The sequence below is a fragment of the Felis catus genome, chromosome A2 (genome assembly GCF_018350175.1).
Source record: "Felis catus isolate Fca126 chromosome A2, F.catus_Fca126_mat1.0, whole genome shotgun sequence".
NCBI lineage: Eukaryota > Metazoa > Chordata > Mammalia > Carnivora > Felidae > Felis > Felis catus.
The window spans coordinates 116235732-116252987 of NC_058369.1; the positions used below are offsets into that span (position 1 = coordinate 116235732).

Below are 17256 nucleotides of genomic sequence, written 5' to 3' on the forward strand. Positions count from 1 at the left end.
GTCGGACGCTCAACCGACTGCGCCACCCAGGCGCCCCTTAAGCTATTTCTTTAAGGAGTCAATCCCTAATAGTTCTAAGAAATGTAAACTATACAGAGCGGCCAGCTCTAGAAACTTCTATACTGCAGTAAAATCCTATAGGAACATCTAATAGAGATATGACCGGTGAATAATTGGCTCTTCTTCCACAAAAGTTAACATTAAAAAAAAAATAATTTCATCACTTACATTTTAATATGTTTGTTGCTATTTCATTTTGTTTTCTATTTTATTTATTTATTTTTTAATATGAAATTTATTGTCAAATTGATTTCCATACAACACCCAGTGCTCGTCCCAACAGGTGCCCTCCTCAATACCCATCACCCACCCTCCCCTCCCTTCCACCCCCATCAACCCTCAGTTTATTCTCAATTTTTAAGAGTCTCTTATGGTCTGGCTCCTTCCCTCTCTAACTTTTTTTTTCCTTCCCCTCCCCCATGGTCTTCTGTTAAGTTTCTCAGGATTCACATAAGAATGAAACCATATGGTATCTGTCTTTCTCTGTATGACTTATTTCATTTAGCATAACACTCTCCAGTTCCATCCACATTGCTACAAAAGGTCATATTTCATTCTTTCTCCTTGCCATGTAGTACTCCATTGTGTATATGAACCACAATTTCTTTATCCATTCATTAGTTGGTGGACATTTAGGCTCTTTCCATAATTTGGCTATTGTTGAAAGTGCTGCTATAAACATTGGGGTACAAGTGCCCCTATACCTCAGCAATCCTGTATCCCTTGGATAAATTCCTAGCAATGCTATTGCTAGATCATAGGGTAGATCTATTTTTAATTTTTTGAGGAACCTCCACACTGTTTTCCAGAGCATCTGCACCAGTTTGCATTCCTACCAACAGTGCAAGAGGGTTCCTGTTTCTCCACATTATCGCCAGCATCTATAGTCTCCTGATTTGTTCATTTTAGCCACTTTGACTGACGTGAGATGGTATCTCAGTGTGGTTTTGATTTGTATTTCCCTGATGAGGAGCGATGTTGAGCATCTTTTCATGTGCCTGTTGGCCATCTGGATGTCTTCTTTAGAGAAGTGTCTATTCATGTTTTCTGCCCATTTCTTCACTGGGTTATTTGTTTTTCGGGTGTGGAGTTTGGTGAGTTCTTTATAGATTTTGGATACTATTCCTTTGATATGTCATTTGCAAATATCTTTTCCCATTCCATTGGTTGCCTTTTAGTTTTGTTGATTGTTTCCTTTGCATTGCAGAAACTTTTTGTCTTTATGAGGTCCCAATAGTTCCTTTTTGCTTTTAATTCCCTTGCCTTTAGAGATGTGTCAAGTAAGAAATTGCTGTGGCTGAGGTCAGAGAGGTTTTTTCCTGCTTTCTCCTCTAGGGTTTTGATGGCTTCCTGTCTCACATTCAGTCCTTTATCCATTTTGAGTTTTTGTGTCTGGTGTAAGAAAGTGGTCTAGTTTCATTCTTCTGCATGTTGCTGTCCAGCTCTCCCAGCACCATTTTGTTAAAGAGACTGTCTTTTTTCCATTGGATATTCTTTCCTGCTTTGTCAAAGATTAGTTGGCCATACTTTTGTGGGTCCATTCTGGAGTCTCTATTCTATTCCATTGGTCTATGTGTCTGTTTTTGTCCCAATACCATGCTGTCTTGATGATTACAGGTTTGTAGTAGAGGCTAAAGTCTGGGATTGTGATGCCTCCCACTTTGGTCTTCAAAATTCCTTTGGCTATTCGGGGTCTTTTGTGGTGCCATACAAATTTTAGGATTGCTTGTTCTAGCTTCGAGAAGAATGCTGGTGCAATTTTGATTGGGATTGCATTGAATGTGTGGATAGCTTTGGGTAGTATTGACATTTTAACAATATTTATTCTTCCAATCCATGAGCATGGAATGTTTTTCCATTTCTTTATATCTTCTTCAATTTCCTTCATAAACTTTCTATAGTTTTCAGCATACAGATCTTTATGCTATTTGTTGCTATATCAAATGTGACATTAAATTTATAAATGATGAAAATTCTAACAGCTTAGCTATATACTATTTTTTTCTGTCTCACAAATGAGAACAATGATGTCTTAGAAAGAAGAAGCAGAAGCAGAAGAAGGAGAAAAAGAAGAAACAGATTAGCTACTTAACTATGCCCAGAGACTAGCTAAGAATCAAGATGCTTTATCCCCATTCTTTTTCTTTTTCTTTTGTCTTAAGTTTCATTTATTTATTTTGAGAGAGAGAGAGGGAGCACACACATAGGTAGGCAAGCAGGAGACAGGTAGGGGTGAGGTGGGTGCGGGGGAGACAGGGAATCCAAAGCAAGCTCTATGTTGCCAGTGCAGAACCTGAGGCAGGGATCCAACTCACAAACCGTGAGATCAAGACCTGAGCCAAAGTCAAGAGTCAGACGCTTACCTGACTGAGCCACCCAGGTGCCCCTATCCATTATTTTTCTACTAAAAGAAAATGTAGGAATATTTTAGTCTTTACAAAGTAACTATTTTAACCAAAATTATGAATATTTTGTGTTTTACACAGGTTTTTAAAAAACCCCTCTTTTTTGTTTTTATATGTCTCAAAGCGCTTCAGAGTCTATAATTCTGAAACTGATTCTTTTTTTTAATGTTTATTGTATTTCTGAGTGAGAGAGAAAGGGAGAGACAAAGCATGAATGGAAGAGGCACAGTGAGAGACAGAGAGAGAGAGAGACAGACAGACAGACAGACAGAATCCATAACAGTCTCCAGACTCCGAGCTGTCAGCAGAGAGACTGATATGGGGCTTGAACTCGTGAACTGTGAGATCATGACCTAAGCTGAAGTCGGTGCTTAACTGATTGAGCCACTCAGGTGCCCCTGAAACTGTTCTTAAAGTAAGGTTTATTTTTAAAAATGCTTCAGAGGACTTGAAGAAAAATGAGAATATAATGGCCAAAGAAAAATGGCATTTCAATAGTTTGGGGAAGAAATTGAGACAATCAATAAAAGAATCACCCCAGGAATTGAGAAAAAGGCAAATGATGGGAAATAAAGTTTAGAGAAATTATGCTTCCTCAACTGTGTGTCAACCATTTAACAGACCACACTCCCCACCTCACTAAGAAGAATACAATTGAAGGAAAGGACTGAGAAATCTTGTAGCTCAACTCTACCATATGAAACCTGAGGAATCTGAAGTTCAGAGAGAGTGACTTGTCTGAGGTAAGGAACCTTTAGGGCTGAGTTGGTTCTTGAGCCTGGAATGTGGCTTCTTGGGTAGTCATCTTTCCTCATACCTCTCTACCTTTTTAGTGAGTCTCTGCAGTTCTCCTTACCTCAAATCATTCATGGTGTTTTCTTTCTAGACTCAAAAAAGTATCACTACTTCATAGACGTCAAGGCCTAATAATCCCTACAAATTTTGAACTAGTCTTGCTTAATTATAAGTCAGTAGCAGAAATGACTAGTGAGAGGAGGGGTGTGGTGGGCCACTGGCCAAGGAGTGAGGGGAGATGGGAGAGGGATGTGTGTGCATGTGGCTGGGAAAGAATGTGTGATGGAGGATGTGTTGTTGCAACCACTGATTACCCCCTCTTTTTTTTTTAATTAGTTGGCTTTTACTTAATACAACAATTCTAGCTTTGGTACGTTAAATAATAATGATTGTAATCATAATAGCCAGCAATCAGCTTTATGTACATTGCATACCAATTAAAATGCCTGTACAGACATTTTCCTTTTAGACCCTTCTTATCTTTTCCCCCTAAAATACTTGAGGTGGGGGAAAGCAGTTTTATCACAGAAGCTGGGGAAGATCAAAAGCTAAGCAGGATATAGTATCTCTGAATACCCTTCTGACCTTTATGTGGCAGCAAACACTGTGTACATGTTTTAGATTTTGCATTTTTCTCTTTTCCATACTTTATATCAGGTTCCCACATTGGGACATAGTCCCTATTAATGCTACTCTAATAGATGCCCAGTGCAGTTATACCATAATTCTATCAACTGGCACTTGGATTGATCCAGTTTTTATAATTCCTAAATAGCTTAGTTACGAACTTCTTTATATAACTCATCCTTGGCTTTCTAATGAGATTAATTCCTTAGGATGTACCCCTCAAAGTGAAACTGTAAAGTATCATGTATGAACATATTCTAGTTCTTTTTCTCATCTTACCAGATTGCTCTCCAGGCTGAAGCAACTTATAATGTCAACAGTAATAATTGCATTTTCCCACAGAATTATAAATATGTGGGTTTATTATTTTTATTTATTTTTATTTTAATATATGATGTCACCTCCAGACTTTTAAAATCTCCATTTCTTGAATTGTTACTGAAGCAGTGGATTTTTTTTTTACAGTTTGTATGCTTTAGCATAGATCTCTCTTTTCCAATTATGGAATATGGTCTTATATATATTTGTATCATATTTATGTATGTTGAATGCTAAGCTTTAGTTATGTCTATCACATTTCCCTTGCTCTTTTGCATTCCTACTTATTTAAATGGATTTTTACCATATTTTGTTTTCATTTTATATTTATAAAGATATCTATCTTTGATGACAACTTCAATATTTTCAGTATTTAGAGTAGTTTCTTTACAGAGATTCCAAATTCTTTCTTCAATTTTATTTCATTTCTTAAGTGCTGAAGTCTTTCAACCTAGCTGGAACTTACCTCAAGATATTATAAGTAATATTGGATCTATATTACATTTTTTTCAACATAAGATTTATTGTGTTCCTTCTCTGTGCCCAGCTCTGTGCTAGGCATTGACGATATTAAGGAAGGTGATATCTGAAGGGCACTTCCTGCCTTCCAGAATCTTACAGTCTATACGACCATACAGGTGAATGTGCCCGACTACAGAACAGTATGCATAGTGCTAGGCTATTGATAGGGAGCAGCGTGGAGGAACACTAAGCAGTGTTTTAACCCAGTCTTAGGGAGTCAAGGAAAGCTCCCAGAGGAAAAGGTTGTCTAATCTGAGATGAGAAAACCAAGTAGGAGTTGGCCAGGTGACAAAGAAACAGAGAGAGGGACAGTCTTTTCAGGCAGGGGATAGCAAACACAAAGCCTGAGCTTTGTGATTCTACAGGGAAGTATGAAAAGAGATCAAGGGCTGAGCATGTTTCCTGTACTTAAAGTACTTAGAAAAGTAAGCAAAATAACCTTGTATTTTTTTGGTGGCCTATCTCAGCTATTTAGTTTCTCTCAAATAAGTCACTGAGGGTAGGGGATCTGGCCATGGCCCAAGAAGAGTCCCTACCACTTGCCATTTCATTCCAGAGAGAAAGTCTAGACCCAAGTGGGGGAGTATAGGGTGGACAGATGTCAATATGTCATAAGAGGCTCTGAGAAATAGGCTTCTTTCTTAAGAGCCTGGTGCTAAAAATGTTTAATTCAATTGTCTTAAGAGAAGGGGTCAGGAAGGAATCAGGATATTTGGAATAGGGCTTTTGGCAAATCAAAAATATTTGAGCATAGACTATAAGGAGAGGGGAAAGAGTACATATACTGTCTAAGAATTTTCCTACCTCTTTTTTTAATGTTCATGGAGCTAGGCACACTTTAATGCATGACATGAAATTCAGTTTTATTGCACTATAATGGGAGAATATGGAAGACTAAATTTTGACTTTTGATTTTATTAAATACACATTACATGCCAGAATATTATAAGGAGGAAACACTTTTCCTTTTACCCTTCTAGATTCTCCACCTGGGATCCAACCTATTAGACTGACAAAAGACAGATTAATAAGAGAAATACAAATAAGTTTATTAACACATACAGAGTACATATATGTGGGAGAAAGAGGTGGTTTGAATTTCAGGCTTATATAGCATCTTCATGAAGGACAATAAATTTGGAGGGAAGTGACAAGACAAAGAGAAAGAATTTAGATTTTCAGGGGTGGCAAACTGTGGAAAGCTAAATATAGGGCAAATTAGAAAATAAGCGTTATTTTAGTAAAGTCTGTTATGTAGATTCCTCTGTTACTATCTCTAAGATGCTGGTTTAAAGTCATCTTTAGTGATTAAGAATTATCCTCCTTTGCTAGCAACGAGGGGGAGAGCAGAGGGCTTTTCTTTTGTCTGCTTCTCAATTTTATTCAGCCCCCAATAATCCATATGTCAAAGTAGAATATTTTGGGATGGCATATTCTGATCTCCTACAAAATGATCCATTTTTCATGATCCATGCAAGTTCTCGGGATATACTTGAAAATGTTTGTGGTTATCATTAAAATTTTCCCATATGCCTGTTACAGCATTACCTATTGTTCAGCTTCATAAACTCTTTTATAATTTTTGTCTCCTTGATTTGCCTCATATAATTAACCCGACCTTGGTCTCTACTCTCACAAATGTCTCCTTTGAATGGCTTTCATCTGTTTTCAATTTTTCATAGCCTTTTGGAGCCGTCTTTGTAGATCAAGAATTTGTTGTTGAATTGATTCAGTCACGAGGTCTTGGAATATGCTCCTTCTTGCAGAGAGAAGAGCCAGCTGGGTTGGTGTGCATTGTGATCACATCGGTTTTCTGATATGTAGGTGTCCTCCCGAAGTCTTGTCTTCTCACTTGAGGCAGTGTTTGATATCGTTCTTCTCTCTGCTTTAAACATTATCCTTTCTTCTTTGTGATTTGTAAGTGTAGTCATTTGTCTTTAATGTCTAAAACTTGGGAGATTATTCTGTCTGGAGGGAGTCTTTCTTTGAGACTTATTCTTGATGGGAACTCTGTGCCTGTCTCTGCTTATTAGTGAGGCTTAGCCTGTCTTTCAAATCACCAAAACCATCTTTATTTCTCTGGTTGTGGTTTCTACATTTCTGGCTCTATCAGGTCAATCAGGTCCTCTAATTATTCACAGATGGGATCTCTTCTCTCTTCTCAGTGTGTGGGTTTATATTTATTGTGATCTTTTGCATGAACAGTCTGCCTTTGGTTTGGACTGGCCGTGTGAGGATGTCTTCAGGATTGCTTCTTCTTGGCTGTTTCCAAATCAAGGGCTTTTCCAACTATAGCCTTAGGAGAGGGTTGAAGTTGTGAAAGTTCATTAGATCTGTAAGAAAAAGATATTTGAGAAAGAATAGCACAGAGTGGACTTGTGCACCTTAGCCTAAATCTTAAGGGATATTTGGGATGGGGTATGAGAAAGAAAAGACAGGGAAAGGGCACAAGAGCAGTTATTTAGTGGAAGGAGAAGGGTTGTCTACGTTTAACATTATGACTGGGGTGCCTCTACACTTTGGTATTATGACTAATATGCTCTGTTTTTCCCCAGAGGAATAATACTCGAGACCTATCTACATTCCTATCTTTTGAAAATAGAGGTCTCCACATCCTGACTATTCCCTTCCAGGACTTTATCCTTTCCCTGTTAGTGTTCAGGGTGCCCTAGGGCTTATGAGACTTGAGACTGTCAGACTGAGGATGTCCAGTCTGGCTCAGTCCTACCTCATTTTCTGGCTAAGAATAAGTAGAAGATTATCTCAGGGAGTTGTGTCTCAATAGCAGAAGCTGGGTGAAGCCCCAGCTCCCACAGTGGCCATGGGGTTAACATTCTTCAATTCCTGATATCTCAGGATAAGGAGGTTGTGGAGGTTTGAGCTACAGTGGATGAGTATCCCAGATGATTTAGAGATGCCGAGGAGAGGGGTGCTGGCTCTCTTCCATGGCCGAAGTTCAGGGTGGAGTGGGTTCCTTGGCTACACAGAGCAAGGACTCTATCTTTGCAGGTAAAGCTGCCCTGTCATTAGGGTTCAGACTACACTGATGAGGGCTTGTCCTTTCCTTCTGTGGCTGGTGCTGGGGCAAATCCTCTCTTAGCAGTTCCTTGAGAATCCAGAGTGAGTTTCCAGAATCACACTCCTTTATGGGATGCTCAAGTCCTGGAAGTCTGGATCATGAGTGCACTCCCATTGGTGACAAGAGTCACTAAGTTTCACATAAAGCCACCTGATATGGCCAGGCAGAAACCAGAGTCCTGGTCAGAGTGTGGTCCCAATACTACATCCTTCTTCCCTCCATCATGACCTATACTTCTGTTAAGATGGAAGATCCTTTTCCATGTGTCTCTAAGAGAGGTGCCATTTAGGGCCACCCAGATGATTTATTTTTCTTGCCTGGGATGTAGTTCCAACTTTTGTAACAAAACACAGGTCTTATCCATACAGGCAGTGTGCTCTTCTGGTAGGATCTTTACCATCCATCTTTGAACCTAAAGGAAGAAACCATTTCAGCAGAAAGGCCATAGAAAAAGGGGGGTGACCAGCAAAAATAAATGCTGGAGAGACTCCAAAGAAATTAAGTCCATATCATGTTGCTGGTAACCTGAGAGGGCACAGTAAGTTGGATCAGTAAGTTGGATGAAGCTGTACTGCAGAGTCTTGAAGGTAATGGGAAAATAGAGCAGGTATCCCTTTAGATGGTAAGAATTAAGTAGTAAAGAGAAACTTATCAGTTATGGACGATTTGTGGTTGACTCGGTTTGATTTATCTTATCTCTGATTATTGCTGATCTAGTATAAACTTCATGGTATTGTACACACTACTGTTAGAATTGCATTTTCCCCTGGAAATACGCTGGCTGGTCTAAGTCTTGCATAAATTTCTGCAAGGGCCTCAGCATATGGTTCAGCAGGTTGTATTGGCACAATGCCAAGGGTAGCATTCACATGATATTAATGGTATATGTGAGAGTTGTGCAGTATACAACCTGCACATCCATACGCGGCAGCCCTGATTCTAGCACTGTCTGTTTTGAAGCAAAAGAAGTGAGTATTTGCTACATTGTTTATTTGACTTTAAATATACCCCTTTTTGTCTGCCAGGACTGGGGAAATGATCCATCTGTCTTCTCTCATTTATGGCATAGCATAACTATGATTAAAAGATAAATAATGACAAAAAGTAAATCTTACAAGCATATATCTGACATAATAATAGCTATCTAGAGGAGAACATATGGTAATTTTCTGAATATGGGATAATAAACACATAGAGAGAAATTCAATAGAAATTCAAGATAATAAATGTAATGATTATCCATTGGATTACAGCATATAGTTTTTTTTCCCCCAATAATATTCCTTGCTTCACAGGAGTAAACAAGGCTGGATACATAAAACATATTGCAAAATCTCAAGCTAATGGAAGCATTAAGCAGGCTTGAACTTAATATCATTAAAGCCAAGGGGGAAAAATGTAAAAATTGTTCTCAGAAAATTCATCTTGATATACATTAACATCTTGATATATGTTAAATACAAAAGTTAAACCAATGAGTGTATAAAGAAAAATCAGTGAGTAAAAATAACTATTTCAAACTTCTTATTTTACAGAAAAAGAAACCAAATCATGGCAAGATAAGTAACTTACCTTAAGTCATACAAATAGTTCGTAACAACCTGGAAATAGAAAAGGATATTCAGGCCCCATACTAGGTGCAGCTACCAGCAATTATGTATGAACCTTGTTTTCATACATTAAAAGTCTTCTAATTAAGGGAATTTAAATGAAGTGCTTTGCAAACTAGATCTGTCTGCATCCCACTTTAAGCAAATATGACATGTAAAATCACACATTTACACAGTATTGAAATGAGAAGATAATTGCTTTTTTAAGGCAGTTATTCTTCCAGTTATAAAAGATATCTGTTGGGTTCTTTTAAAAGGCAAATCCACCCTTTCTCCCTTCCCCATATCCTTTCATATCAAATGCAGTCTGACTCACAGACAACTCACACATTTTAAAAAAGAAATCTTTTGTACAAAGCAAGGTGTATCTGTAAGTTATTACCCAACTTGCACTTTTTAAAAATCACATTTTCATGTGCTATAAGGAGAAGCATAGTGCTAATAGGGATTTATTAGTTTTCCTGCATATCTGCACCATCTTAGAGATTAGCACTTAGGAGCTGGCAAGTGAGTGCAAAGCTCCTAATTATGGCTTCAGCTGTAGTGAGATTTCAAATGCATTTTTCCACATCTCTTTCCTGAACCTCTTGCATCTGAGTTTTTCCCAAGTGAATGAATGTATAGAATATGGATTTTTTTTGTTGTTGTTCATGGTCTTGATTTAAGTATTGGAGACTTAAATGGTATTAGAATAACTTCCCTTGTCTCAAGTTTCATGTCGGGATTCATCATGAGGATTGGTGGAAATGGCCTCAAAAGACTTGAATCCCATTGGTATTGAGTGTGTTCTGATAATGAAATTTTGCTGAGGTTTCCTTTGAAATTGAGGGATTGATGAACAGAGAAGGGATTTTATTGGAAAATTAATTCCTGCTGACCTCTCAGGATTGTTGGGGGAATCCAATGAGGTGAGGGGAGCAAAAGTGCTTTGTAAATAAATGGTAAAAAGCCACATGAAAATGCCACATAACTAGATTAAACTTTAATCATGTGGTGAGCAACCAGAGGATTTAGAGAGGAACTATCAGAGGACTTGGAAAGCCACTGCACTGGTAGCGAAATGATTGACCCCTTTTGCTTTTGGTTTGGAAGGGCAGGAAAGTACTGTTGATGGTTTGCCGTCCAGGCGGTGGTGGTCATTGGAGGGGTGAGGCGGGGGGATTTTTTCTGTTATAGGATCAAACCAGAATGGGGAACCAAAAAGGACAAGGCAAAAAAATTCTTACTTTTCTGAATTGCCTCTCAGTATTCACTCGACCAGCCACCTTCCTTTTTTCTTTTTTTTTTTTTTTAGAGTTTATTTATTTTGAGAGTCTGAGAGGGAGAGAGAGAGAAAGAGAGAGAGAGAGAGAGAGAGAGAGAGGGAAAAAGAGAGAGAAAATGAGAGTCTGAGAGGGAGAGAGAGAGAGAGAGAGAGAGAGAGAGAGAGAGAGAGAGAGGGAAAAAGAGAGAGAAAATGACTGGGAGAGGGGCAGAGAGAGGGAGAGAGACACAGAATCCCAAGCAGGCTCTGTGCTGTCAGTGCAGAATCCTACGTGGGGCTCAAACTCATGAACCGTGCAACCATGATCTGAGCCAAAATCAAGAGTTGGACGTTTAACTGACTGAGCCATCCAGGCACCCCCAGCCAGCCACCTTTCTTGCCTGCATTTCTTGTCTCCCCTCTTCAGCCCTGTCATTTCTTAACTCCTCTTATTCTCTCTCTCAGGCCATTGGCTATCCTATTGAATTTTGTTTCCTTCTCTATGGGGTTGAGGCTGGGGTTGGTGTTGGGGTGGAAGGTGGAGAGGCTATGCATTCTTCAAGGAGGGGAAATGAGCAAGTGACCCTTCCTGGTCTGGCCCTGGGGCTGGACCATTAACAGGACAAGAGCTGTAAGGGTATCTGCGATTTGTGTTAATTGGGTGTGGTAAGACATCGATGCAGAAATGATTTTCATGAAGGAAGAAATTTAGTCACAGTTCCCTAGAAATGGAAGGTGTGGAGAACCACACAGGGCCACACAGGGAATCACCAGGGTCAGTAGGAGGCAGCAGAGTAAGGCAAAAACATGGGCAAGAGCCTTTATTTTAGTTTTCACAGGAAGGAATGGGCGAAGCAGGTAAGCACATATAGGACTGGCTAGTTTGAATAATTTCAGAGGGCTCTGGGGCACAGGAGCAGTCCTTAGTTATCTGGCGCTTGGCTCTGGGGCAATTAGGGCAGGGAAATAGTGGCCCTGAGCATGAGGGCCCAACAGAGGAGGTGGTTGGAAGTGTGGGCTCTGGATTAGTTGGTTACTAATGAAAGGCATGCATGCTCATAGGTGGATCATTTATTATCATTAGGAATTGGCTAGGCCTGGGAGGGGCAGTCTGTCCAAGGTCAGTGAGGCCCTACATGTCAAAGCATCTGAATACAGAAAACAGGACATGCTTAATACAAGGGAACACTTTAAGTGACTATTTCTACTGCTTAGATTGGTGGCCTCTCAACACAACCTCGTGCATATGCTAAAGAGCCTGTGTCCTTTTGAGAAGTCCCCCTTTAATGATCCTATCCTGGGATGGGTTGGAGGCCTAGAAAGCAGTTGGGCAGGTATGCAGGAGAAGCAGGAAGAGATAACCACCAAAGAGATAACCTAAGAAGCCATGGAAAGTCTGAAAAGAACTTCTTTATGACATTTGATTTGGCTATAAAGTGACATAATAGTCCCTTTTCTACCAAATTTACAGATAGTTGAGAAACCACTTTCTCTAACTGGCCAGATTTAAAACAGCATTGTGGTATGGGATAAGCCTTACTTGAGTGCAGTACTCAGCAGATACTACAATAATTGTTTGTGTTTTCTTGCTAGATCTTTCTTCTGCCTCCTTTAAGGTCTCATGGAGAAACTCGGATCACTCCATGTTCTCCTCCTCTTAGGCTACTTTAAAGAAAAAAACCCAACAGGATCTCTCTGCTTTGAATGACTTAGGTATATGGGGTCAATAACTTGCAGAGAACAACTGAATCACGGTCAAAAGAACAGTTTCTCTTACTTCCTGTAACTGCTCTGGGAAGAAAACTTGCCTTCTCCTTGCTTATGGTGGTGGGGAAACAGCCAGGGAAACTTAAATTTGCCACTTAAAGGAGACACAAAAATGTCTCCTTTTAGTAAATGATCTATATCAGTCTTGTGGGTTTCTCTCTTCTGCCTTTTTTCAGCCGAGATGATGTCTAGATACCAAAGGAAGCTTTTGATGAAAGAAGCTGGACTCAGGTGCTGGTCTCTGTGTGGTCCTCTGGGTCTCTGTACCTCTATAGGGATGTCCTGCATCTCTTTAGTTACTGGACATCCTGTTGCTTCTGCTGTAAAAGTCCACCCTGGCGTAAGCTCCTGTTGACGTGGCCAGGGAAAGGTGGTTTCCTACCCCATCTCTTGTTCACTCTCCTCTGAAATGCTCTCTGTTGCAAGTGCAGGGCTTCTCCTGCCCTCCTGTCCCTCCTCACTCCCCCAATCCTACTCCCAGTATAGGTCACTGTCTGTCCCTAGCCAGCCACCTTCCCTGATTTGGGCAGTTCCTATCCCCATCTTCCTGGCACAGGAAACCTTTTGCCTCAGTCTTTTTAATTTTCTAAAAAATTTTAAAAATGTTTATTTATTTTTAAGAGGGAGAGACAGAGACAGAGCTCAAGCAGGGGAGGGGCAGAGAGAGAGGGACACGCAGAATCCAAAGCAGGCTCTAGGCTCTGAGCTGTCAGCACAGGGTCCCATGCAGGGCTCAAACTCACAAGCTGTGAGATTGTGACCTGAGCTGAAGTCAGATGCTTGGCTGACTAAGCCACCCAGGTGCCCCCTTTTAACTTAGTCTTAATGGCTGCGGGGACCATGGAGAGAAACCAGCTTCCTGATGATGAGACATATTTTAAAATATTGTCACTAATACATAAAAAGCATTTAAACTCAAAAGAGTTACTGAAAAGAAAGGCTGCCTTCAAGTGAAGAAAGTAGTCACTAATGAAGCTTCCCAATTCTGGTGCAGCCATCTCATCCTCTTGTATCTGGGTGAGGCTTGCTAGAACTAATTACCTGAGGCTCTTGCTCAGTGGTTCTCGTGCCTGGCGATTCTTCTTCTCAGGTGGTTCTTCTATCTCATAATCCTGTGGCCAGGGTTGAGGACTACCTGATACTTCAGGCCAGCACCATTGGCTTCATGTGGGCACTTTGTCAGACATGCAGGATCTCAAACCTAGAACTGGCATTTTCACGAGATTTCTAGGTGATTCCTATGGGAAGCACTAATAGTTTGGGGGATTGTCCCCAGAAGAGTGAGGCCTCAGCATTAGCTCTAGGACCTTCAAGTCTTTCTATTGGACAAACCAAACACTGTCCCATATCCCTTTGCTTGTTACCTCAATGTTTTGTCATACGTGAAATCAAGTTAAAATGCATTGTGTGCAGCCCCAATGATGCAAACAGAGAGCATGCCAGACCCATGTACTTGGCATTGGTGGCCATGGTTTGCCAGTTAGATGAACACATGCTGTGAGCTGTTTTTCATTGAGGTTTGGTTGGCCATTTGCTTGTCTGAGCCCCAGGCACTAGAGCTACCTCCCTCTGGACCTCCCCTCTCTCAGTTTTCTGGAGCAATCTGTTTGCAGAAGTAGGGATTGTACAAACCAAGGTGGGGAGTGGGGAGGCCTAAGGAAAAATGCATGACCTCCAAGGTAGAAATTCCAGGTTTCCTGTATGACTTTGGGCTAATCACAAGTCCCACTGAACTTCCTATTTCTTGTCAGCACTCTGAAAATATACTGTTTCCCTAAAACTAAGTCTGAGGCAACAAGTTAACAAAGGCTATTTTTTTTGTATGGTTTTTTCATAAACTTGCAGCAAGGCCACTCATCTACTGCCCTTTCACTGCAGCAGGAGTTCAAGGGTGTTAGAAAGGAGAGTAAGTTTTATAAAAAGAGGAAACACTGAGATGACATCTGACTGACAGGTGTTCTATTAAGGTGGGATTTTTGAGCACAAGAGAGACTTTCTAGTTAGTCTTTAGGTACATTTGACAGTCTTGGTTGGCTTCAAGGGGACAAATGAGCAGTCTGGGGACATCGCAGAAGAGGGAGGATTGTGTAGTATTGGGCTGGAGGGTTTTCTGTGGTCAGCCATTTCCTGGAACAAATGGGGGTTGCTGGGGTCCTTTCTAAAGGTAATGAGCTTCATGAGAAGCTGGCTGCCACAGCAAACTTTTTTCTCACAGAATTGCAGGAAGGGAATTATTTGCATCTCATATCTGGACATTGTAGGCAAACAATACAAAAATTCATCCTTCCACCTTCATCTCCTGGGGGCTGTTTGGATCCACTTTGTTGTTTCACATTCACAAATCTGTCTTTATTATTTTTACTGAGAGCACAGAGGCTTAACTCTGGGGTTCAAGGTCAGATGTTTGACTTTGGGGTTCTTATTCTCTGTAGTTGAAAAAATGATGTTTTAAACTTTTTTTTTAGAAACAGATTTCTCTTCAAATGAAAACAAAGAAGTATGAAGTGAAACTCACCTGATGGCAACAAAGAAGCATTTAAAAAAATCTGGGGCATTAAATCACCATCCTTTTGGGTGACCTGTGTTAAATTGCATGTCATCCAAGTCATATAAATTATCCCCAAAGATAGATGAGCCACTTCTGCCTTTCTAACTACTAGTAGCTATCCTTGCTGTTATGAAAGCAGAAAATTGCCTTTTGACGGAAATTGTGTGGGACTGCCTGTCTTCAAGTTATCCACTTAATCGACATTGCTGGCTAAGAACTGGAAGAGAGTTTGAGAACCTCACAGATAGGAAATGCTTTGAAATAGGCCTTTGCAGCATGTGGAACACCACATACTTGTATGTTTACCAAACCTTTTTTTTTCCTGTGGCTTCTGGGACAACCAGTCTTTTACAGAGTGACATATGCCCTTGCTTATCCCAACTTTAAAGACAAAACAATCTTCTGAGTCTGTCCACTTACAGATACTGATGTTGACACTGAGAAAATCTCCCCAAAACAATGTAGTTACTTCCCTTCCCTCCCTGGTCTCTAGCATCTCCTGCCACACTATCCTTTACCAGTATGCCTTCCCCTGGCCGGTTGCTAGGGTAGGAATTTGGGACTGGATGGGAGGGAAGGAGGTTTCCAAAAGTACGAAGGAACACCCATCTTCCCAAGTAATGAGGACTTTGCAAAACTCTGGTATGCCTGGGGAAAGGTCAAATGACTTAGGTTTATATTTTTGGGGATGAGAAGTGGATCAGTAGCAAGTGCTTGTATAGGTCAAGGGCAGGGGTGCAACATGGAGGAAACCAGCCTGGGAAAAAGGCCACGCTGGAGGAAGTAACTGCCCTCAATATATGAGCAAATCTGTCTGTGACCCATCTTGGTGGTAGATCATATTCAGAGACACACACTGCAGCCATCATAAAGTCATGAACAGTAATTCAAACCTTCACTCATTCTCTGGAGGAAGAATATCCTTTTTTAAAAAAATTTTAAAGCATGTTTACTTATATTTTGGAGAGAGAGAGAGAGAGAGAGAGAGAGAGAGAGAGAGAGAGAGAGAGAGAGAGAGAGAGACTGAGCAGGGGAGGGACAGAAAGGGAGGGAGACACAGAATCCGAAGCAGGCTCCAGGCTCTGAGCTGTCAGCACAGAGCACAATGCGGGGCTTGAACCCATGAGCCATGAGATCGTGACCTGAGCCAAAGTTGGATGCTTAACCGACTGAGCCACCCAGGTGCCCCAGGAGGAAATATATTCTTAATGCAGCACACTCCCTCTCTCTCCCTCTCTCTCAGCCACTCTCACCTAATCCTACACAGGATACAGTTAGTCCCTGAAACTCCCTTTTCTACTCCTGGACTCTTAAACCCACACTTCCTACAACCTGCACGACTCTTCTTTCTTCCACATTACCCATCACTTTTAGATCTGTTTTTCTTTTTTCTTTTTCTATTAAATTTTTTTCTTCCCTTTTCCTTTGCAATGTCAATCTTTTGCATATCTTCTTCTACTCACAACATCAATGTTTACAAAAAGTGGGAGGAGAAATAGAGGAAGATGTCTGGCTGGCAACACTAGACTCTCATGTAATTGAAGGGAAGAGGAGGGAGGGAGGAAAAGGCTGTTAATTTTCATATACTCATAATTTTTGCTCTTGTCTCATCATGTTGAGAGGAGGAAGATGTATGAATCAATCTTAGAGGAACTGTGGGGACCAAAAGGATGCCAGGGAGGAAGGACAAAGGTGTAAAATCTAAGACATGCTGCTTCTTTCTGCTGGGCTGCTTCCTGGAGGCAGGGAGCTTCCGAATGAAGGTTGTAAGACTGTCTGGCAATTCCTCCTAAGTGGGGATGAACTTGAGCATTAGGAAGCAAGGTCATTGCTTTCCTGGTGACCAAAGACTCTTCAAGAAATAGCTCTGATCTGACTCAGAAGTAATAGGGAGGGCAGGGGACACGCTCAGCCTGACGTTTGGGGCTATGGGTAATATTGCATAACCTGGGGTAAAGCAAAAGGACTTGGAAGAAGCCTGAAGTCCCATCATGCTAACTGGGGAAGGAGAAACTATGCATTTACTCTTTTTTTTCATGTTTATTTGTACACAAGTAGGCGAGGGGCAGAGAGCAAGGTGGACAGAGGATCCAAGGGGGTTCCATGCTGACAGGCGAGAGCCCAATGTGGGGCTTGAAATAACAAACCATGAGATCATGATCTGAGCCAAAGTTGGACACTTAGCTGACTTAGCCACCCAGATGCCCCCAAAATTACTTTTCCCATAGGTGGTTTGTGATCTGGCATACTTCTATCCCCAACTTATTGAAGGGCCACAATGT

General features: G+C 40.8%; 1 long non-coding RNA gene across 3 annotated transcripts in view; it reads left to right on the top strand.

Annotated features, from left to right (window-relative positions):
• Positions 1-17256, top strand: part of LOC123383903 — a 185826-nt gene that overhangs the window by 41147 nt on the left and 127423 nt on the right. The window contains exons 2-3 of one of the 3 annotated variants that reach the window (XR_006594275.1): positions 3087-3208; positions 14892-15970. The exons of 1 other annotated variant lie outside the window; for it this stretch is intronic. This is a non-coding gene — a long non-coding RNA (uncharacterized LOC123383903). Of the gene's footprint in view, positions 1-3086; positions 3209-14891; positions 15971-17256 lie in introns of those variants that run through there. One more of the 3 variants, XR_006594277.1, reaches the window with a different exon arrangement.